This window comes from Balaenoptera musculus, chromosome 21 (assembly GCF_009873245.2).
Source record: "Balaenoptera musculus isolate JJ_BM4_2016_0621 chromosome 21, mBalMus1.pri.v3, whole genome shotgun sequence".
NCBI classification, from domain to species: Eukaryota; Metazoa; Chordata; class Mammalia; order Artiodactyla; family Balaenopteridae; genus Balaenoptera; species Balaenoptera musculus.
In genome coordinates, this window is record NC_045805.1 from 21,776,582 (window position 1) to 21,801,225 (window position 24,644).

At 40.5% G+C, this 24,644-nt stretch overlaps 1 long non-coding RNA gene across 1 annotated transcript in view; it reads left to right on the top strand.

Annotated features, from left to right (window-relative positions):
• The window catches only part of LOC118887991, a 206,298-nt gene that overhangs the window by 126,813 nt on the left and 54,841 nt on the right, over positions 1–24,644 (top strand). Inside the window, exon 5 of the long non-coding RNA XR_005018219.1 lies at positions 21,775–22,031. This is a non-coding gene — a long non-coding RNA (uncharacterized LOC118887991). The remainder of the gene's footprint in view (positions 1–21,774; positions 22,032–24,644) is intronic.

Genomic DNA, 24,644 nt, shown 5'->3' on the forward strand with positions numbered 1-24,644 from the left:
CAAAGAACTGAATTCTGCCAACAATGAAAAAGTTTGCTGGTGGATTCCCCTCCCCTCGCCCCCCCTAGCCCCACAAAGCCTCCAGATGAGAACTTAGCTTGGGCAACACGTTGATTTTAACCTTGTTAAACTTGAGCAGAGAACCTAATCATGCCATGTCAGACTGCTGACCCACAGACTGTGAGCTAATAAATGGGTTTTAAATTCCTAAACTTGCGGTAATTTGCTACACAGCAATAGAAAGCTAATACACGTACATAATTATATGTTCGAAATACTGTGCTAAACTGAGTTAACAAGTTTCTTTATTTCAAGAATTCTCAAGTGAAGGGGGGGGGGGAGACAAATGAGAAGTATGGGATTAACATATACAAACTACTGTACATAAAATAGATAAGCAACAAGGATTTACTGTATAGCACAGGTAATTATACCCAATAGCTTGTAATACCCTATAATGGAATATAATCTGCAAAAAAATCACTCTTCTGTACACCTGAAATTAACACAATATTGTAAGTCAACTGTACTTCAATTAAAAAGTTAAAAATAAAGTACAAGGTGTGTGGGTGTGCAAATACCCTTGCACATCCTCCTTTGAATGCTAAAAAAAAGAATTCTCAAGTGTATATTATGCTCATTAGAGTTTTTGTGAATCTCCAAGAAGGAGATACATTGTGATGTGTTTCCTAAACCATGTTGACTGCAGACTCGGTGAGGGACATCGTTCTACCAGCACCAGTTTGGGCAGCTTCTCATATAATCATTCTATTTCCTTTAAAACCTGTGATGGCTTGCTGTCATTTGCCCCAAAATGTTCAAATATCTTAATTGGGCTTTTGGGGACTTGCACACTTTGATCCCAGCCTCTGTTTCCAGCATCATCCCCATCATTTTCCCTCATTCAACTTGGCTCACTCTTACAGACCAAGTCATGATAGTTCAGGCTTCTTTGACTTTGCACATGTCTCATTTTTTGAGACACACTCACACATCCCTTCTGTGACAAGTCCGTGTCCCTCCAGGCAGCTATGCTTGCTGTGCAAGTTAAACTCCCATTGTAACTTTGTATATCGAGCCCGTAGGTCCCGTGTCATATTATACATCTTCACCTCTTTGTACCCGATTGTGAGCTACTTGAGGAAAGGAACTGTATTTTATTCATCTCAGTATCCTTCATGACAGAAGTGGACCTCTGGCTTCATCTTCTGGGGTCTCTGGATATCTTACTCTTTCCTTTATAAAAACTGGGGTGACATTAGCCTGTCTCTAATCTTCAACCTTTTTTTTCTTGGATTAAATTTTCAATTTTTTGTGTTTGTGACCAATTATGAGAAATAGGGAGAGTAGAGAAATGGAAAGAGGAATATTGACACAATCCTAGGGATAAGAATGAGCAAAGATTCAATGTGTGAAGAAAAGTTCCTGAAACTGAAAACCTAGCTACTCCTGGCCCTTCCAGAAATATCTTGAAAATTGAATATCGTTCTCTTTTTCAGACCCCAACCCCGCTGCCTATTTTCCCTGGTCTCTCCCTTCCCAGGGGCTATGTATAATTTTCACTTCATTCTAAACTGAACCCATCCTCACTGCCTGCTCCACACTCTTCACCCAATGATGAGTGTTTCACCTGTTCCAAGTAAGAATCAGTACTCTCCGTATCTATCCTTAGAAAATCGTGATATGCAGTGTTAAAGCAACATCAAACAAGCAGTAAACGCACAGTGTTAAAATCGTTCTCTTCTGCTCTGTTTTTCTGCTTTGGGAAGTTATTTTAAACATTTCTGTCTAATGTAGACACTGATGATACCTAACAAATATCCCTCCCCTGTCTGTCTTCCATCTCTTGCCCCTTCCTTTGGATGAACAAATACCCATCTACTCTTCTACGTGTTGCAGTTTCCTTTGCAGTTAAGTTGGGTTGAGAGTCTGCCCATTAGAATCTGGGGAAAAGTGAAGCAAGTCACCTTAAGCCCTGGTCCATAAAGGACCCCATACATTCTTTTTGACCTCTCATCCCCTGCCACGGTGCCCTTGGAGACCTCCATGCACCAGATGGCGTAAGCTCAAAATGGAAGAGGAACAACTGGTCTACCTCACTTTGTGTGAAGCAGCTATTACATTAAACCCACTGAAGTGTCAAGCGTTTAGTCATTCATGTGGCAGAGCAGAGCCTTCCCCTAGTTTAGTCTGTTAAACACTTAAAACTTGAAAATAGTCCATAAAAATGTACTGGCTGCAAATATGTAAATGAAAATAAAAGATGAATTTGAAAGAAGTCAGCCAAGAATCCCCACAGTTTTTTCCAAGTGAAGCTTTGTTGTTAAAATTTAAATGCCAAACAAATGCTATAGGCACTTAAGTTATAATTTAAGTAGTCGGAAGGAAATAAATTTCCCACGCACAGATACAATTTTATCCAAGAACTAGGTTGTACCCCTTCCAGTTTTCTTTCGGAACTCTTAATTATAGAGATTACTAGCTCAAGGAACAGGAGGTTAAACATCTGCTTCCTAAAATGAAGCCAAAGGCTTGAGAAAAATAGGGTGAATCATACTAAAAGTAAAGAATGAGAGGCTAAAATTAAACATCACCCCCGGCAGTTCATACCACTTCTGATGAAATAGTCCTATATCAAGGGCTTGATGTTAGGAGTGCAGTGAGGTAGTGAGCGAACCTTTGAGAGAGGCCTTCTCAATGCTTCTTAGCCAGTCCCATTTTATAATCGCCCTCCTCTCTCCTCACATATAGACAGGGGTGTACTTTGTCCTCAGCTCCTTCTGCCCCTGCACCCTATCCATCTGATGCCTGAAATGTCAGTAATTATCCCTTTGGTAATAAAAGTAATCCAAGTTAAAGGTCTTTTGATTTAATTGAATGTTACTTCTATATATTTATTTATTTATTTTTGGCTGTGCTGGGTCTTTGTTGCTGTGTGCAGGCTTTCTCTAGTTGCGGCAAGCGGGGGCTACTCTTCGTTGCGGTGCGTGGGCTTCTCATTGCGGTGGCTTCTCTTACTGTGGAGCATGGGCTCTAGGCGCGCGGGCTTCAGTAGTTGTGGCATGAGGGCTCTAGAGCGCAGGCTCAGTAGTTGTGGCACACGGGCTTAGTTGCTCCGCGGCATGTGGGATCTTCCTGAACCAGGGCTCGAACCTGTGTCCCTTGCATTGGCAGGTGGATTCTCAACCACTGCACCACCAGGGAAGTCCCTATGTTAAATTTTTATATTAGATTTTTTTTTTAGAGTTTATTTAAATATAAGATGCCTTTTACTATGTATAAAACAAATAAGCTACAAGGATATATTGTACAGCAAAGGGAACATAGTCAATATTCTACAATAACTTTATTTTTTATTTTTTTAATATTTATTTATTTATTTTGGCTGTGCTGGGTCTTAGTTGCAGTACACGGGCTCCTAGTTGCGGCATGCGGACTCTTAGTTGCGGCATGCATGCAGGATCTAGTTACCCAACCAGGGATCGAACCCGGGCCCCCTGCATTGGGAGCATGGAGTCCTACCCACTGGGCCACCAGGGAAGTCCCACAATAACTTTAAATAGAGTATAATCTATAAAAATATGGAATGTTATGATCTGAAACTAATAATAGTGTAAGTCAACTATACTTCAATTAAAAATAAATTAATGATAAATAAATAAATATTAGATGTTTTTAAATGACAGTTTCTACAGGGTTGTATAACACGTCTGTTCTGTGTCTTGTGGGTGACGGTCAGTCACATGCAGCCACAGGAGGGGACACAGGAGAAGCTCAGGGAATCAAAGTGTATGGTTGTCACAGGTCCTTGATACAGGAAGCACAGCACGTGGTGCAGGATCATGTGGGGAAGCCTCAGGATGGTCAGGAGACAGAAAGCAAGAGCAAGGGGAAGACCAAGGCCAGAGCCTGTACTGGGCATTCCCGAGAAAGCCAAGGCAGGGCAGGGGAAACAGTTTGGAATTGGCTAGTTGGAATAATGTCTTCGGGCTCTAAAGTACACGGGTGGTCCCAGATGCCTGGTACCTGGCCTTGGGGTGATTAAGGCAGAGGAATGTGGCCTGCGGATGTGCAAGGGCCAGGGAGAGAAAGTGTGGCCCTGGCCGGCTGAGTTTGCACGTCAGAGGCAAGCTGGGCTGAGCGCTTTGCTGTCTCAAAGGACTGGCCACGCCAGGGAGGGGCAGTCTCTCCCCCGCCAGAAAGGTTTTTTAAGGTGTCAAAACATAATGTACAGAAAATTTAAAAATATAAACAATACAAAGTCAAACAGAAGCATAGAAATGAAACATTAACAAACTTACCCATCCCCTCCCTCCCCTTCTGCAATTCCATCTCATCTGAAGTAGAGTTAGCACTTTGGTGTGTGTTCTTCCAGGCTTTTCTCTCTTTGCAAACATATGCAAACAAACATAACGACTCCAACGTAAGAATGTTTATAAACGTGGAGTCACACTCGGTACATCTCTCTGCTGCTTATGCTTTCACTTGACTATATTTCATGAACAGCCCTCCACATTAATACTTGTAGGTATAACTCATTACTGTTAGTAGATGCTTTCTCTTTTATAGGATGATTTTCTAATTTATTCAACCACTCTCTCTTTATAGATGTGTAGGTTATTTTCAGTTGTTGGGGTTTTTTTTAATAACTACATGTGTGCTTTAGTACATATCCTGGTGCATAAATCCCCATATTCCAATGCTTTTATTTCCCCATGAGATTGTTGGATCAATGAATGCATTGTAAATGTGAATAGATACCATAGCGTCAGATTTTTTTCCCAAAATGTTTTAGCAGTTGAAACCAGTATCAGCAGTATGGGAAGTTCTACCACATTCTGATCAGCCCTGGACATTTTAAATGTTTTCATTTTTATAAATCTGATAGGTGATAATGGTTTCATTATTTTTCTAATTTATTTTTCTCCTGACTATTAATAACACTGAACATCTCAACATCTCAAACAAAGAGCTTCTCTATTCAATTTTATAAGAACACTAAGAACCGTGTTTTTCTCTTGGTCTCTTATGAAGATTTGTTCCCCCTGAAGAAGCTGGTTGAGTTACAACACATCACACATAAGAGCTGATTTTGCTTTTTTTCCTACAAGTCTGCATTATACATCTTCTGTCTCCCTGGAATGAGATGAAATAAAACTCTGGCCTTTTCCAAATTCATTTGATTCAGGCTGTGTATAGGATTTTTGAAAAATTCTGTTTGTTATTATCTCATCTTGGAAAATAATGAAAAGAGAACAGCTGTCAGCCTCTTGCTTCTGAATGTTGTTGTAATTTATTTTCTTTGAGGAAATAACATTGAATACATTTAGCTATTGAATATACTTGGTTTAAAACATACCATCATTTTGTGCTGTCACTGAGACCTGATGACACCAGTGTTTTGTGGTTTTGGTATTGTTAAGCCTTGCCTTGCTAAGCAGGATGAATCAGGGAACAAAAATCATTAAGCCCTGGTTTCTGTGAGTGAGTCTAAGGTAAATAAACCTGTGAGGGCTATGCGCTTACTTCTGATGTAGTGGCCTTAGCAGGGAGAGTGGCAAGATGGTAGTGGCCTTATTTTAATAGCCAGGACCTGTGCCCAAGATCCGTGTAAGGGGGGTGATGCTGAGGTGGTTGTATTAGTCAGTGTTCTCCAGAGAAACAAAACCAATAGGATCTCTCTCTCCTTCTCTCTCTCACTCTCTCTCTCTCTCATCCATCTACCTATCTATCTATCTATCTGTCTATCTATCTATCTATCTATCTATCTGGAGATTTAAGGAATTGGCTCATGCAGTTGGGAAGCTGACAAGTCTTAAATTTGTACAGCAAGCCAGTAGGCTGGAAATTCAGGTAAAAGTGGATTTGCAGTTTGGGGTCCGAAGGCTGGAAACTCAGGCAGAATTTCTTCTTCTCCAGGAAACCTCAGTCTTAGCTTCTAAGGCCTTCAACAGATTGGATGGGGCACATTACGGAGGGTAATCTGCTTTAAAGTCAACTGATTGTAAATGTTAATCACATCAAATAAAACTACCTTAACAATAATATCTAGATTAGCGTTTGACGGAACAACTGGGCACCATATTCTTGCCAAGTTGACAAACGAAATTTACCATCACTGTGTGTATATTTTATTTGCTTCAGAGGAATTCAGATGACACAACCGCTCTTCTTTTCTCTGTGGAGCAAGCAATTTAAAGTGGAGCCTGGCTGCAGTCAAGCTGTGGTCCAGGAGAGATTTCCAATGTCCCCTTCATCTCTAGCACATCTGCCCCCATGAGCAGCAAATGCAGAGACCATGAATATATCCTGCTTTAGGGAAAAGGTAGGAAAACACGAAGAGAATGCTTGATTCTTCTATTCTCCCACCTTCCTTCTTTTCCTCCTTTGTCCACTTAACCCAATAAAGTGACCCCTTTTTCCTTTTAAAATAGCTGGTGTTAAGAGTGCTCAATTGAAATGGAATAAAGCATTTTTTTCTTGGCACAATTCTTCTAGCTAATGGGAAAAAACATTCTGGGCCATATGGATAATTTTAGGTAAAATTTGCGCCTGAGTCGTTGGCCTTAGCATCTATATACTTTTTTTAAAGATTTATTTATTTGTTTATTTATTTTTGGCTGCATCAGGTCTTAGTCGCGGCAAGCAAGGTCTTCGTTGAGGCATGCGGGCTCTTCGTTGCATGCTTCTCTCTAGTTGTGGCATGGGCTCCAGGGCTCACGGGCTCTGTAGTTGTGGCGCGCGGGCTTAGTTGCCCCACGGCATGTGAGATCTTAGTTCCCTGACCAGGGATCAAACCCGCGTCCCCTGCATTGGAAGGCAGGTTCTTTACCGCTGGACCACCAGGGAAGTCCCTAGTATCTGTATTGATGAAATATATTGGAGAACTTAAAAATGTCCACTTCTACTTCACTTGTGTAATTAAAAAAATAACGGACTGAGTTGAAATTAATGTAACATAAATTATTTTAAAGTGAACAATTCATTAGCATTTAGCACTTTCACAATGTTGCGCAAACACCACCTCTCTCTAGTTCCAAAACAGTTCCATCATTCCAAAGTGAAACTTTATCCATTAAGCCATTTCTCCCCACTCCCCATTCCTGTCAACTCTTGGCACCCACTAATCTGGGTTCTATGGCTATGGATTTATCCATTCAAGATAGTTCTTATAAATGGAATCATACATATGTGACATTTTGTGTCTGGCTTCTTTAACTCAGCATAATGTTTTGGAAGTCCATCGATAGTGTAGCATACATCAGTACTTCATTTCTTTCAATAGCTGAATAATATCCACTTAATATATATAGCACAATTTGTTCATTTACCTGCTGATGGGCATTTGGGTTGTTTCCACCTTTTGGCTATCGTGAATAGTGCTGCTATGAACACGTGTGAACATGTTCTTGTTTGAGTACCTGTTTTCAATTCTTTCGGGTATATATCTAGGAGTGGAATTGCGGGGTCATATGATAACTTTTTGCGGAACTGTCAAACTGTCTTCCACAGTGGCTGAACCATTTTACATTCTCATCAGCAATGTATGACGGCTCCAATTTCTCCACATCTTCTCACCTAACATTTGTTGTATTTTGTTTTGTTTTCAAAATTTATTTCATTCTAGCCACCCTAGTGGGTGTGAAGTGGTACCTCATTGTGATTTTGATTTACATTTCCTTAAAGACTAATAATGTTTTCTGTCTATTCATGTGCACTTGTGTAATTTTAATATTGTAATTCCATCCTGAATTCTAGGTACCTGGCAGGGTTTCTCATCTGGTGTGGTATACATAGCATAGGTCACAGATATGCCAAATTATTGACCCCCTCAGCCCTTGGGGCTGCTGGGGGAGACTCTAGATGGTCAGAGTCCCTGGGGTCATTCATCTCAGGCTGTGAGAAGACTCCTCCACTTTCTCCATCATTCTCTATGTGTGCCAGTATGTGAATAATTTTGGAGGTACTGGTTTTTGGGGGTGTAGGAAACCAGAGTCCTCTTGATCTATCTTAGTTAATGGGACAACAAACTGACTCTGAGCTGTTTTATAGCATTGGAATTTGTTTAATTTTTTTCAGAAATCATAACAGAACTTTCTATAATGGCTCACTAAGAATAGCCATTCTTAGACTATGTTCCTAAAATAGGGCTATATATTAATGTAATTAGAAAAGTCTAGTGATATATTACAACAATCATGATAAGTCATTTAACGTTGGAGAATTTTAATCTTCAAAATGGCATACAACATATGCATACTTTAAATACTAAAATGCAAAGCATTTAAAATACAAATACTATGTATTTGTTTTATATCATGACTTATGAGAGGTAGATGTTTTGGATTAAATCCCAGTTCTAGGTAGTGTGAGGATCATCCATCCAAGGTTAACATCTTAAGGCAATGGTTCATGCCAGATATTTCAGTAGTTTAGCTTATGAGATATTTCGTATACCTGGTGCTTAATTAATAGTACTGTCTTTGAATAGCATTGGGAATCATAATTCAAATGAGCTCACAACGTAATACCTTATTTAGAGTTATGTAGAAGAGCATTCAGTTGCATTTTAAAGTCCTTCTGAAGCTTCCTCTGACAGGGACTAGATGTTATCATGTCTGACTTCTGGGCAGTAAGTAAAAAAAATGTGCAACTGGATGCTCTTGGTGATGAAGAAGGCATTGAGATGGGCCCTTCAATCAGAGTCTCCAGCCTAATCCACTCCTGGAGGGCAAAGAGAAAGAGTTGATACCTGTTAGATTTCGTGAATCAATGGAAACATTATCTGAAACAAAATTCAGACACTCAACCTCAAGGGTCATGTTGACCAAGTCAACCCACCATTTCAGGTTCTTCTGGGTCTTAATCCAAAGCTCCTTTCCCCACCCAGGACATTTCTATGCTCAGAGAAAATAGAAAACCTCCCCTCCCCAAACATAGCCATTTCATGCTAGTTATATCAGATTAAAATGAACATCATAGACAATCTATGGTCAACGCAATCTAGAACATAAAGATTAGTAAACAATTCAATAGGAAGTGTCTCAGCAAGGCAATTAGCAACCTGATTGGTAAACTGTTGCAAACTGCACTACATATGCAGACACCAACCATTCAGTCATGGTTCTTCTCTCAACCCTGGTTTAGAGCCCTTCAAAATTCAGAACTGAGGGAAATGGACATCTTCTAGTTCTGGAACCACCCTAGTATCAGTATGAGCCCAGTAAACACAAAGCTTTTGGAAAAAGAGTCAGTGCCAATCACAACCAGGAAGGGAAATCTATTGGATAAAATACATTTAAGATAAAAATTTCCTAATTATCTACAGGATGACTAGCACCAAGGAATGTTTACAGGCAGATAGAAACTATAGGCAATCTGCTCTTTCTTATGGCAAATTGCAACAGACAAAACTCTCCCACAGGAGCTGAACATGTCCACATGCCATCCCAAACACAGCTTCCCTGCATTTCTTAATAATGCTCTTTTACTGAAGAAATTAAGTTATACTATTTTGTCATTAGCGAAATAACAATATGCATGGAAATGACATAAAACCTAACTTCTGGAGAATATCTGCAAATAAATAATGAATCCTCTTGTGAAACCAATGCTAGAATATTATTACCTAGTTTAATGGCCTTTTGTCCTAAAATCAAATCTCATAAGAACCAGTGGCTAGAGGAAAAAAGTAGCAAAGAAAAAAGAAATACAACAAAAACAACAGCATCAACAACAGAATCCTTATTTATAGCATCATTTTGTGCTAGCATGAGAACATTTATTTAAAAAATAAATATCTTACCAGGATAGCAGAAACGGTTTTGCAAGTCGTAAGGAACATTTTGTTGTAAACACTTTCTACCCACAGTGGAATGCAAGAAATTGAAGGCACAGTAAAATCAATTCAAAGGTCAAACTATCCAAGTGATGTCTGTGAAATTCATGTATTTGCATTAGCTCACGTATATGAAAACATTAGTATCTGCTAACCTTGAGTTTAGAAATAACCAATGATGGATTTTTAAGAAATGAGGATACCAGGGAAATTATTTAAAATAATAAAGATATTCCCATTGTGACAAGGAAGAGAAAAATATACCAGGGCTTTCTCTGAACGAGATGCTCTGTGTAATTCACGATTTTAATTTAAAAACTGAAATGGCTTATTAATAACAAATTATTCTTTCGTTCATCAAAAATTTTGAGGACCTACAATGGGTCAGGCACTTTTAGGAACTGGGGATATATTAGTGAACAAAATAAATAGTCCCTGCTGTCAGGGAGCCTACATTCTATGGGGGAGGGGATTACAGAGATAATACATGATAATATGTAAGTTTATGTAGTGTTTTGGAAGGGGAACTGTGCTATGGAAGAAGAGAAAAAAGAGCAGGTTGGAAGGGGTTGGCAGTGGGAGGAGGTGAGCAAGGGAGCGGGGGTAGTTCAGGTTGCATTTATGTGCTGTGGTCATGGAGATGCATCATAGAGGTGACACCGGAGCCGAGACTTGATGGCGAGAGTTGGCCATGTGAAAACCTGGAGAGAGAAAGAATGTTCCCAGCAAAGGCAGCAGCAAGTGCAGAGGGCAGAAAGAGAAAAGACCTATGGGGCAAGGGAGTGCAGCACATAGCCTGGAGTGCCTTGGGGCCATGTTAAGAACTCAGGCTTTTTCTCCAAGAGAAATTGGGAGCCATGGGGGAGTTGGAACAGAAGAGTGACTTGATCTGACTTTTATTTTAGGAAGATCACCCTGGTGGCTGTGCAGCTTGGGCAAGGACAAAATCCAGGTGACCAGCTAGAAGGGACTGAGATAATGCAGGGGAGAGAGGAGGAGGCTCAGACCAGGGAAGAAGCAGCAGGGCGTGAGGAGTGCTCCAATTCTGGAAACATCATTAAGACACATTTCTCCGGGCCTCAGGTGTGACAGAATCCCCTGCTGCTTCTAACATCAATAAGTTGAGACCACAAATAAGTTGAGACCAGCAAATCACTTCTGCATAACTATTTAAAGAAACTCATCTTCAAAGGTTAGTGTAACCAAGAAAAATTTACAGGATTTTAGTAAGAGTTTACCCTTCTGAGAAGTGAACACTGTTCTGTTAATACAGCCTTCCTAGTGTAGGCCAGTTTTATTTCAGAAATTATTTAAATTTTTTTCCTTTCATATTCATGCCTCTGAATTAGTTATTATGTATCTAGTAAGATGAAGACATGGTCTTTACCTAAAAAATTATTTGGGATAATCTAGGTTCCAAAGTTTATTTTTTGTCAGTTTGACTGTTTATATTGATCATATTAACCACGTATTTTCCAAATGTCTACTTCATTTCACACTATTTAGAAGCCACAGTAGTTGGAAGGGGGAAATCCATTTTTATTATTCATTTTAAGAGCGAAATGACCGTGATAGGAGTGTTTTACCTTAAAATATTAACTCATCAACAACACCAGAGCCATAAAATCAGCAAGGCTACAATGAAAAATGATGGTTGCCATTTCTATAACTTTTATCATTTTCCTGTATTTTTGCTCACATGAAATCCACAAGGGGACTTAGGGTTCAGATTTAGGTGAAATTTAGGGTTTGCTTCAAAACGAAGTAAGGGAGGTTTTGAATTCTACTCAATTTATTGTATTTTCCAAAAAGCCTGCTTTTACCTTAAGAGCATGATTTCTTTCTTGTGATTCATATTTTATCCAAAAGCCTCAGGCTCCTAGAAGTTGAATGTAATGCCAAATCTCATAGACATGACTTCTAAGTACAGCTGTTGCTGTACCAGCTTCCTCCCACTCTGTTAAATCATTAGGATAAGAGACTACCCACAGATATTGGGAGGAATTCCTGATTGTGGTGGGAATAACGGACACAGTCAGGCAACACGAACTCATCCGTGCTGACTGGAAGCGAGACAGGGGATGCACTTGTTAAGGTGATCAAGGCTGAGTGGTTAGGAGGCTGAGCTTTGGAGTCAAACAGAGCTGCATTCAAATCTCAGCTCAGCTATTTGCTAGCTCCTCTTCATGGTTGCATTTCTTTGCCTCTACTTTTTAATCTAGTAGCAGCCTACCTGTGGTGCAAAGCCAGGAAGTGTCATAAATTTCAGGACTTTACCCTGATGTTTAAGGAAAGAAGGTCAAACAACGCTCTTAAACCATGATCTGGGTACTTAATGCTACTGAGGTACCCATCGTAGGCTTTCTCAGCAGACAGAGCTACAATATAAACAAAGCTACAATATAACCGTATATCCATTCAGACATACATGTTTGTGTGCACATGTCTGTGTGTATGTACATATATATCTTGCACATAATTTCAATGTTTGCACTTACATGCACACCCGGGTTCATTTTAGCAGGACTTCTGTTTTGATTTGGTAGGCCTTTTGCATGGTATTATAACAAATATCCAGATAGCAAAGAGTTCAGTTAGCAAGGGATTAGGAGGTGTCTGGTACATAACAAGCATCAGATAACTATTTTTTTATAATTTATTATAAGCATAGGTGGTGTTGATTGCCTCTTTGTCCTTTGCTCTGAGGCAAATAATTGGAAGGATGTGATTAATAAAAGGAAGAGTTACAAGTCACAGTAATAGAATGGAATTCTGACATCCTTCTGTATCCCTGCAGCAGACGTCATTATGTATGTGAAAACTAAGAAGTATAGATATATGTCCAATATGCTTAAACCTCAGATATCATACTTTTTTTTTCTTTTGGTTTCACTGCGTGGCTTGCAGGGATCTTAGTTCCCTGACCAGGGATGGAACCCGGGCCCCTCTACAGTGGAAGTGCAGGGTCCTAATCACTGGACCTCCAAGGAATTCCCTGTCCTTTTGGTTTAAAACAAGTTGAGATTTCTGTCTGGACGGTGAAATGGCATCCCCCTTGCTAAAGTGCCTGCCACTCCTGGAAAGAATATAAACCTATCAATGGGCAGATTTCCCTGGGGATTATTCCTAGGTGGAGTATTGTCAGACCTTTGCTAAGTTTCTCTGAATAGGAAGTTAGCCACTGCAAAGCTAAGTATTATTTTAATATATTATTTATTAAAGCAATACTTATTATTACCTAAAAAGGAGATTAAGGTAAGGTGAGAATGACTTTCATACTGTCAGAAGTGATTTCTCAAACCCATGGTATTGGAGATTGGTTCAAAATGGCGGAGTAGAAGGACGTGCGCTCACTCCCTCTTGCAAGAGCACTGGAATCACAACTAACTGCTGAACAATCATCGACGGGAAGACACTGGAACTCCAGAAAAGATACCCCACATCCAAAGACAAAGGAGAAGCCACAGTGAGATGGTAGGAGGGGCGCTATCACAATAAAATCAAATCCCATAACTACTGGGTGGGTGACTCACAAACTGGAGAACACTTATACCACAGAAGTCCACCCACTGGAGTGAAGGCTCTGAGCCCCACGTCAGGCTTCCCAACCTGGGGGTCCAGCAATGGGAGGAGGAATTCCTAGAGAATCAAACTTTGAAGGCTAGCGGATTTGATTGCAGGACTCTGACGGGACTGGGGGAAACAGAGGCTCCACTCTTGGAGGGCACATACAAAGTAGTGTGCACATCGGGACCCAGGGGAAGGAGCAGTGACCCCATAGGAGTCTGAACCAGACCTACCTGCTAGTGTTGGAGGGTCTGCTGCAGAGGCGGGGGGTGGCTGTGTCTCACCATGAGGACAAGGACACTGGCAGCAGAAGTTCTGGGAAGTACTCCTTGGCGGGAGCCCTCTCAGAGTCCACCATTAGCCCCGCCAAAGAGCCAGGTAGGCTCCAGTGTTGGGCCGCCTCAGGCCAAACAACCAACAGGGAGGGAACCCAGCCCCACCCATCAGCAGACAAGCAGATTAAAGTTTTACTGAGCTCTGCCCACCAGAGCAACACCCAGCTCTACCCACCACCAGTCCCTCCCATCAGGAAACTTTCACAAGCTTCTTAGATAGCCTCAACCACCAGAGGGCAGACAGCAGAAGCAAGAAGAACTACAATCCTGCAGACTGTGGAACCAAAACAACGTTCACAGAAAGATAGACAAGATGAAAAGGCAGAGGGCTATGTGCCAGATGAAGGAACAAGTTAAAACCCCAGAAAAACAACGAAGTGAAGTGGAGATAGGAAACCTTCCAGAAAAAGAATTCAGAATAATGATAGTGAAGATGATCCAGGACCTTGGAAAAAGAACGGAGGCAAAGATTGAGAAGATGCAAGAAATGTTTAACAAAGACCTAGAAGAATTAAAGAACAAACAAACAGAGATGAACAATACAATAACTGAAATGAAAAATACAGTAGAAGGAATCAATAGCAGAATAACTGAGGCAGAAAAATGGATAAGTGACCTGGAAGACAGAATGGTGGAATTCACTGCTGCGGAACAGAATAAAGAAAAAAGAATGAAAAGAAATGAAGACAGCCTAAGAGACCTCTGGGAAAACATTAAACGCAACAACATTCGCATTATAGGGGTCCCAGAAGGAGAAGAGAGAGAGAAAGGACCCTAGAAAATATTTGAAGAGATTATAGTCGAAAACTTCCCTAACATGGGAAAGGAAATAGCCACCCAAGTCCAGGAAGCACAGAGAGTCCCGGGCAGAATAAACCCAAGGAGAAACACGTCAATTTGTAATCAAATTGACAAAAATTAAAGACAAAGAAAAATTATTGAAAGCAACAGGGGAAAAATGACAAATAACATACAAGGGAATTCCCATAAGGTTGACAGCTGATTTCTCAGTAGAAAGTCCACAAGCCAGAAAGGAGTGGTGTGATATATTTAAAGTGATGAAAGGGAAGAACCTACAACCAAGATTACTGTAACCGGCAAGGACCTCATTCAGAATCGACAGAGAAATCAAAAGCTTTACAGACAAGCAAAAGCTAAGAGAATTCAGCACCACCAAACTAGCTCTACAGCAAATGCTAAGGGAACTTCATTAAGTGGGAAACACAAGAGAAGAAAGGGACCTACAAAAACAAACCCATAACAATTAAGAAAATGGTAATAGGAACATACATATCGATAATTACCTTAAACGTGAATGGATTAAATGCTCCAACCAAAAGACACAGGCTCGCTGAATGGATACAAAAACAAGACCTGTATATATGCTGTCTACAAGAGACCCACTTCAGACCTAGGGACACATACAGACTGAAAGTGAGGGGATGGAAAAAGATATTCCATGCAAATGGAAATCAAAAGAAAGCTGGAGTAGCAATACTCACATCAGATAAAATAGACTTTAAAATAAAGAATGTTACAAGAGACAAGGAAGGACACTACATAATGATCAAGGGATCAATCCAAGAAGAAGAAATAACAATTATAAATATATATGCACCTAACATAGGAGCACCTCAATACATAAGGCAACTGTTAACAGCTCTAAAAGAGGAAATCAACAGTAACACAGTAATAGTGAGGGACTTTAACACCTCACTTACACTGATGGACAGATCATCCAAACAGAAAATTAATAAGGAAACATAAGCTTTAAATGACACAATAGACCAGATAGATTTAATTGATATTTATAGGACATTCCATCCAAAAACAGCAGATTACACTTTCTTCTCAAGTGTACACAGAACATTCTCCAGGATAGATCACACCTAGGGTCACAAATCAAGCCTCAGTAAATTTAAGAAAATTGAAATCATATCAAGCATCTTTTCTGACCACAACACTATGAGATTAGAAATCAATTACAGGGAAAAAAACACAAACACATGGAGGCTAAACAATACGTTACTAAATAACCAAGACATCACTGAAGAAATCAAAGAGGAAATCAAAAAATACCTAAAGACAAATGACAATGAAAACACAACAATCCAAAACCTATGGGATGCAGCAAAAGCAGTTCTAAGAGGAAAGTTTATAGCAATACAAGCCTACCTCAAGAAACAAGAAAAATCTCAAATAAACAATCTAACCGGGCTTCCCTGGTGGCACAGTGGTTGAGAATCTGCCTGCCAATGCAGGGGACACGGGTTCGAGCCCTGGTCTGGGAAGATCCCACGTGCCGCGGAGCAACTAGGCCCTTGAGCCACAATTGCTGAGCCTGCACGTCTGGAGCCTGTGCTCCGCAACAAGAGAGGCCGCGATGATGAGAGGCCCGCGCACCGTGATGAAGAGTGGCCCCCACTTGCCGCAACTGGAGAAAGCCCTCACACAGAAACGAAGACCCAACACAGCCATAAATAAATAAATAAATAAATAAAAATTTAAAAACTTAAAAAAAAAAAAAAACAATCTAACCTTACACCTAAAGGAACTAGAGAAAGAAGAACAAACAAAACCCAACGTTAGTAGAAGGAAAGAAATCATAAAGATCAGAGCAGACATAAAGGAAATAGAAACAAAGGAGACAGTAGCAAAGATCAATAAATCGAAAAGCTGGTTCTTTGAGAAGATAAAAGAAATTGATAAACCATTAGCCAGACTCATCAAGAAAAAAAGGGAGAGGATTCAAATCAACAAAATTAGAAATGAAAAAGGAGAAGTTACAACAGACACTGCAGAAATACAAAGCATCCTAAGAGACTACTATAGGTAACTCTATGCCAATAAAATGGACAACCTGGAAGAAATGGACAAATTCTTAGAAAGGTATAAGCTTCCAAGACTGAACCAAGAAGAAAGAGAAAATATGAGCAGACCAATCACAAGTAATGAAATTGAAACTGTGATTAAAAATCTTCCAACAAACAAAGGTCCAGGACCAAATGGCTTCACAGGTGAATTCTATCAAACATTTAGAGAAGAGCTAACACCTGTCCTTCTCAAACTCTTCCAAAAAATTGCAGAGGAAGGAACACTCCCAAGCTCATTCTACGAGGCCACCATCACCCTGATACCAAAACCAGACAAAGATACTACAAAAACAAGAAAATTACAGACCAATATCACTGATGAATATAGATGCAAAAATCCTCAACAAAATGCTAGCAAACAGAATCCAACAACCCGTTAAAAGGATCATACACCATGATCAAGTGGGATTTACCCCAGGGATGCAAGAATTCTTCAGTATACGGAAATCAAGCAATGTGATAACACCATATTAACAAATTGAAGAAGAAAAACCATATGATCATCTCAATAGATGCAGAAAAAGCTTTTGACAAAATTCAACACCCATTTATGATAAAAAGTGGGCATAGAGGGAACCTACCTCAACATAATAAAAGCCAGATACGACAAACCCGCAGCAAACATCATTCTCAATGGTGAAAAACTGAAAGCATTTCCTCTAAGATCAGGAACAAGACAAGGATGTCCACTCTCGCCACTATTATTCAACATAGTTTTGGAAGTCCTAGCCACGGCAATCAGAGAAGAAAAAGAAATAAAAGGAATACAAATTGGAAAAGAAGAAGTAAAACTGCCACTGTTTGCAGATGACATGATACTATACATAGAGAATCCTAAAGATGCCACCAGAAAACTACTAGAGCCAATCAATGAATTTGGTAAAGTTGCAGGATACAAAATTAATGCACAGAAATCTCTTTCATTCCTATACACTAATGATGAAAAGTCTGAAAGAGAAGTTAAAGAAACACTCCCATTTACCATTGCAACAAAAAGAATAAAATACCTAGGAATAAACCTACGTAGGGAGACAAAAGACCTGTATGCAGAAAACTATAAGACACTGATGAAAGAAATTAAAGATGATACCAACAGATGGAGAGATATACCATGTTCTTGGATTGAAAGAATCAATATTGTGAAAATGACTCTACTACCCAAAGCAATCTACAGATTCAATGCAATCCCTATCAAATTACCAGTGGCATTCTTTACAGAACTAGAACAAAAAATCTTAAAAGTTGTCTGGAGACACAAAAGACCCCGAATAGCCAAAGCAGTCTTGAGGGAAAAAAACGGAACTGGAGGAATCAGACTCCCTGACTTCAGACTATACTACGAAGCTACAGTAATCAAGACAATATGGTACTGGCCCAAAAACAGAAATATAGATCAATGGAACAGGATAGAAAGCCCAGAGATAAACCCACGCACCTATGGTCAACTAATCTATGACAAAGGAGTCAAGGATATACAATGGAGAAAAGGCAGTCTCCTCAATAAGTGGTGCTGGGAAAACTGGACAGCTACATGTAAAAGAATGAAATTAGAACACTCCCTAACACCATACACAAAAATAAACTCAAAATGGATTAGAGACCTAAATGTCAGACCAGACACTATAAAACTCTTAAAGAAAAACATAGGAAGAACACTCTTTGACATAAATCACAGCAACATCTTTTTTGATCTACCTCCTAGAGTAATGGAAATAAAAACAAAAATAAACAAATGGGACCTAATGAAACTTAAAAGCTTTTGCAAAGCAAAGGAAACCACAAACAAGACGGAAAAAAACCCAGAATAGGAGAAAATGTTTGCAAATTAATCAACGGATAAAGGATTAATCTCCAAAATATATAAACAGCTCATGCAGCTCAATATTAAAAAAACAACCCAATCAAAAAATGGGCTGAAGACCTAAATAGACATTTCTCCAAAGAAGACGTACAGATGGCCAAGAAGCACATGAAAAGCTGCTCAACATCACTAATTATTAGAGAAATGCAAATCAAAACTACAATGAGGTATCACCTCACACCAGTTAGAATGGGCATCATCAGAAAATCTACAAATAACAAATGCTGGAGAGGGTGTGGAGAAAAGGGAACCCTCTTGCACTGTTGGTGGGAATGTAAACTGATACAGCCACTATGGAGAACAGTTTGGAGGTTCCTTAAAAAACTAAAAATAGAATTACCATATGATCCAGCAATCCCACTACTGGGCATATACCCAGAGAAAACCATAATTCAAAAAGACACATGCACCCCAATGTTCATTGCAGCACTATTTACAATAGCCAGGTCATGGAAGCAACCTAAATGCCCATCGACAGACGAATGGATAAAGAAGATGTAGTACATATATACAATGGAATGTTACTCAGCCATAAAAAGGAACAAAATTGGGTCATTTGTAGAGACATGGATGGATCTAGAGACTGTCATACAGAGTGAAGTAAGTCAGAAAGAGAAAAACAAATATCGTATATGAACGCATATATGTGGAACCTAGAAAAATGGTACAGATGAACTGGTTTGCAGGGCAGAAATAGAGACACAGATGTAGAGAACAAACCTATGGACACCAGGGGGGTAAAGTGGTGGTGGTGGGATGAATTGGGAGATTGGGGTTGACATGTTTACACTAATATGTATAAAATGGATGACTAATAAGAACCTGCTGTATAAAAAAGTAAATACAATTCTAAAATTCATTAAAAAAAACTCATGCTATTGATGAACCTCCTATTCATCAGTAAGTCACCAGCTCACAGATATCAATTTATTTTCATAATGTACTCATAAATCAGTTTGATGGATTTTTTCCTTATAACGAGCAGAATATTGTGCGTATCAGGGACAGGAAAATTAATCATTAACCTAGGGGTCATGAAAAATTAATTTAGAATGAGTTGACAGCTGTCGTGTGGGTCATTATTACTTTGTTAGAGACAAAGCTTGCTGATATTTCTCTAATAGTACTGTGAGATAACAGAAAAAAAGTATATTTAGGTCTCTGCCTCAGTTCCTGCAACAGAGCTCGTAAAACTCTTGCAGTTTCCTAGTGATAAGAGCACTGGGAACATCTTCTGTTCTAATATTTGGTCTTTGAGCCCCCGTCCTGACACCGATTTCCTAAACCCCTTGCAATTTCCTGGATGATAACAGTGTCCTTTGTTCTAATAACATGACTCTTGGTGGGTTCCTGAATGGGGGCTGGTCACCAGAAAGACCAAGCCATGATTAGAAACTTAGAATTTTCAGCACCATCCCCTTCTGCAGCGAGGGAAGAGGGGATACAAGTGGAGTTAATGATTGATCATCCTATGTGATAAAGACCTCCATGAAAATTCCAATAGTTTGGGGTTTGAAGAGCTTCTAGGTTGGTGGCCAAGTGGAGGTGCTGGGAGAGTGGCACACCTGCACAGGGCATGAAGGCTCCGCCCCTTCCCACACACCTGTCCTACACGTCTCTTCCACCTGGGTGTTCATCGGTGTCCTTTATCATATCCTTTTACAATAAACTGGTAAACAGTAAATAAACTGTTTTCCTGAGTCTGTAAGCCACTCTAGCAAATTAATGAAACCTGAGAAGGGATCATGGGAACGTCTGATGTATAGCCAATTGCTCAGAAGCACAAGTGACAACCTGGCTTTGCTATTGGCGTCTGAAGTGGGATGAGGGCAATCTTGCGGGATGGAGCCCTTAACCTGTGGAATCTGACGCCATCTCCCAGTAAGTGGTGTCAGATTTGAGTTATTAAATTGTAGGACCCCCAGCTAGTGTTGCATAGAATGGCTTGAAACTCCCACACAGTAGTGTCCGTAGCGTTCTGAGTGTGATGGTTGTGTGAAAGTAAAGGAGAGACACACTCAGTAGTGTAGGTTTTTGCTACACAAGTACTGCATTATAGTTTCTAATGTTAATGAAAAGTACCACAGGCTTTATAGCCAGGGTTATTATTATCACTTTGTAGATAATTAAGTTGTGTTTCTACATCTTAACAAAATGATTTTTATCATTGAGTATTGGTATTAGAGTCTCATGTGTGTTCAGTAGTTGTCATGTGGCCAGAGAGAGTTCATGGAATCTCTCTAGTGTATAATTTATTAGAATTTTGGCGTTACCTCTGTTTGACATAAAATTAAGTAACTTCAGAGTGTAAAAGTTACCGAGAGACACTCCAACATCATTTTGTAATTTTACAGATAATTTTACAAATGAAGGAATTTGAGCGCAGAAAGGTGATGTAACTAGTACAGAATCACAATTAGTGGAAGAGCTAAATGCAGGATCCAGGCGTTGGACTCTGGTCCCCAAGTTCCTCCTTAAAATGTGAGGAATGAGTGAAGGAGCTCCCTCTGAGGGAGGCCTGTCCAGGATATCATCAACTAGAGCAAGAATTCAGCATTCATAACACTGAGAGGCTGCAGGTAGTAATTTTAAGGAGAATAAGAAAAGTATATTGACTTGCATTTGACAACTCTGACTTTACTTTCTCTAAACTTATTTGCATTTGTAGCCATTGCAACCCTAACCAGAGCATTAGAAATATGTTTTTATTGGCAGAGATCTTATTTTTCAAATAGTGTCATTTTGTAACTCTGTTATCAAGCTATCAATTTAATCTACAAAATCGATTAAAATTATGTTTTGATCCTTTCTTGGCTTTTTGTTTTGTGGGTTGGTTGGTTGGTTGTTAGGTTGTGATTCATTTATTTTTGTTTGTGGTCTAGTATCAGTGCTGCCTAGGATATGGCAAGTTTGCTAATGATGCTAATTAAGTTTACATGTTATTTAGTTTTTCTTTTTTTTAATTGCTGACACTCCACCTTGATGCTGAACTGCTCATTATACCACGGAGCTCAGAAATGTACTCCTTTTTGTACATGAAGTATGTCCACTTAGCATGTAGAATTAGCATGGGTTTAGCTCCCTTTAGACATTTTATGTTCGACTGTACAAAAGCACAACGAATATAACCAGGATTCAGAAGGTGTTTTTACAGAGCAGAAATAATGAGCCTGATTCTCTGACTCACAGGCTACAGATGGATCCCACTGTCAGGTTAGCAGGAGAGGAAGAAAGAAAACAATTTTCTCTTGCCTGTTGGTCGGGAACAGGTTGTAACCTCCTTGTTTCTTCTATCCCCAGAGCCTACTGCATCCTGGAGAATAGAGCTGCCCCCTCAAGCCCCTGGGTCCTGACTTCCCAGCCTGACCGCTGTTCAGCCAAGCTCTTGTGATGCAGCACAGAGGGTGACATGATTCTCAGGAGCCAGAGCCTGGAAAGCTGCCAGGCAAGGCCTCCTTTCACTGGCTCTTCCCCTCCCGTGGATATGAGGGGCTTCTCCGAGCTCGTAGGTAGACACAGTGGGATCCTTGTGATGATCATCTCGAACAAAGGAGCAAGTGAGTTTTTGTTTGTTTGTTTTTTACTGTCAATTATTGTTCATCCATTTAGGGCTGAGATTGAGTTTTTAAATCACAGTAGCTGACTTTGAAGAAGCTAAGGGCCAAAAGACAGGCTTTTCCCCAAGGTCTGTAACCAGCTAGTGGCAGAGTTTGCATTCATTCCTCTTTCTACCACACCACCCTTTATTTCTTTCTCTCTACAGCGTCTACATACTAGTTGCTCAGTAGATAGTTACTGGTTTAATTTGATTCAGTTAAGTTAATCATCATATGCGTTAACCTCATCATAGCATTTGGCTCTGCCGCAAATCTCATGCCCAGGGAGTAACTCCAGCTCAGACACGAGCTCCCTCCACCCTCCTCTGGAGGCCAGCTGGAGCTGTGGGAAAGCTCAGGCTCCCATTCCTGCATCCTTGAGACCTAGCAGTGGTGCAGCAGAGGAGAACCATCCCCCATGACCGTCTGACCAACCCCTCTGGGTTTTGTTCACCTTCTCTGGGAGCTGTTCATCCACCCTAGGGTGTGGAGCTGAAAGCAAATCAGTCAGTCGACTCGTGATCAACGAACATTTTCTGGTGCCTCCACTGTGCCTGGTAGAGTGCTGGGCACTGGGAATATAGCGATACAAGATGTGGCTCTTTCCTCCAAGGAGCTCAAGGATGGGGGGATGTGGCTGGCCGGGCCCGAGCCTTCTTAGGCCTGATGAGCAGAATGCAGACCTGCCTCATCTGCGAGTAGGTAGAGCCTGGAGAGCCAGCCTGATATTTACAAGGCAAGTTCATGAACTTCTCTCCCCAAGCTCGTGACCCGGTGGTTTCCTTTTTCCACCCAAGACTCCTGTTGGGGCGCCTCTGTGAGGACTGGGTGAGGCAGTGGGAGGTGAGGCCACTCACCTGCTTGCTTGTACCGGTTTCCCCCGCTGTCCGAAAGTGGAGCGTTCCTACGAAACCTTTCCTAAGCCGAAACGGCGTAAAGGGAAGAAGCAATTACCTTAGGACACATCTTATTAACAGATGCTCGAAATACATCAAGTTGAAGCACAGATGCCCACAGACACAGTTCAAAGCTTATGGTGGCTTGATGCTGAGATGCTGAGTGTGGTTCCCAGGGAAGGAGCCTCGTGGGACCACTCCAGGTGCAGGGGCTGCACGCTGCCGCCATCAGGGCTGCTGCAAACACGTGCTGAACGCTGTTTTCGCTTTCTGCCCTTTTTCGTAAAAGAGAATATCCTCTTCAGACTTATTTTGGTTACGGAAAACAGGTACTAATGTAGGCCTTTTGTAAAAGCGAAGTGTTTAAGTGGTGTCAAGTGAATTTTCGAAAAGCCAGCATATCTAGATCTAGATCTGTTACACAGCCTCATTACAGATTTGAATTTCACAAAAGTGAAAGCAACTTCAATCCTATTTGTCATTCTTTCCCATCTTTGATCTCGGACCAGCTATTTATTGCCTGGTGCAGATCATTCGGAGTCAGTAGGGTGGGTAAGAATAATTTGCACTTTAGCAGGAGTAAGAAGAGTGGGATAAAGGTCGGCTTTCCCAGCCACCAGGAGGCCTGCTTCTATTTTTTTTTTTTTTCAATTCTTTTTCATTGTGGTTTATTATGGGATATTGAATATAGTTTCCTGTGCTATACAATAGGACCTTTCTATATATATATAGAAATAGGACCATTCTATATATAATAGTTTGCATCTGCTAGTTCCAAACTCTCAATCTAACCCTCCCCTGCACCCCTCCTTGGCAACCACAAGTCTGTTCTCTGTCTGTGAGTCTGTTTCTGTTTCGTAGATAAGTTCATTCGTGTCATATTTTAGACTCCATATATAAGTGATATCATATGGTATTCGTCTTTTTCTTTCTGACTTACTTCACTTAGTATGATAATCTCTAGGTCCATCTATGTAGCTGCAAATGGCAAAATTTCATTCTTCTTTATGGCTGAGTAGTATTCCATTGTACATATGTACCACATCTTCTTGATGCGTTCATCTGTCCATAGACATTTAGGTTGTTTCCATGTCTTGGCTATTGTAAACACTGCTACTATGAACATAAGAGTGCATGTATCTTTTCGACTTATAGTTTTGTCCAGATATATATCCAGGAGTGGGATTGCTGGATCATATGGTAACTCTATTTTTAGTTTTTTGAGGAACCTCCATTATGTTTTCCATAGTGGCTGCACCACTTTACATTCCTACCAACAGTATAGGAGGGTAACCTTTTCTCCACACCCTCTCCAGCATTTGTTATTTGTAGACTTTTTTTTTTAAATAAATCTATTTATTTATTTATTTATTTTTGGCTGTGTTGGGTCTTCGTTGCTGTGCGCGGGCTTTCTCTAGTTGCAGCGAGCGGGGGCTACTCTTCGTTGTGGTGCGCGGGCTTCTCATTGTGGTGGCTTCTCTTGTTGCGGAGCACAGGCTCTAGGCAAGCGGGCTTCAGTAGTTGTGGCACGCAGGCTTCAGTAGTTGTGGCACGTGGGCTCAGTAGTTGTGGCTCAAGGGTTCTAGAGCGCAGGCTCAGTAGTTGTGGCACACGGGCTTAGTTGCTCCGCGGCATGTGGGATCTTCCCGGACCAGGGCTCAAACCCGTGTCCCCTGCA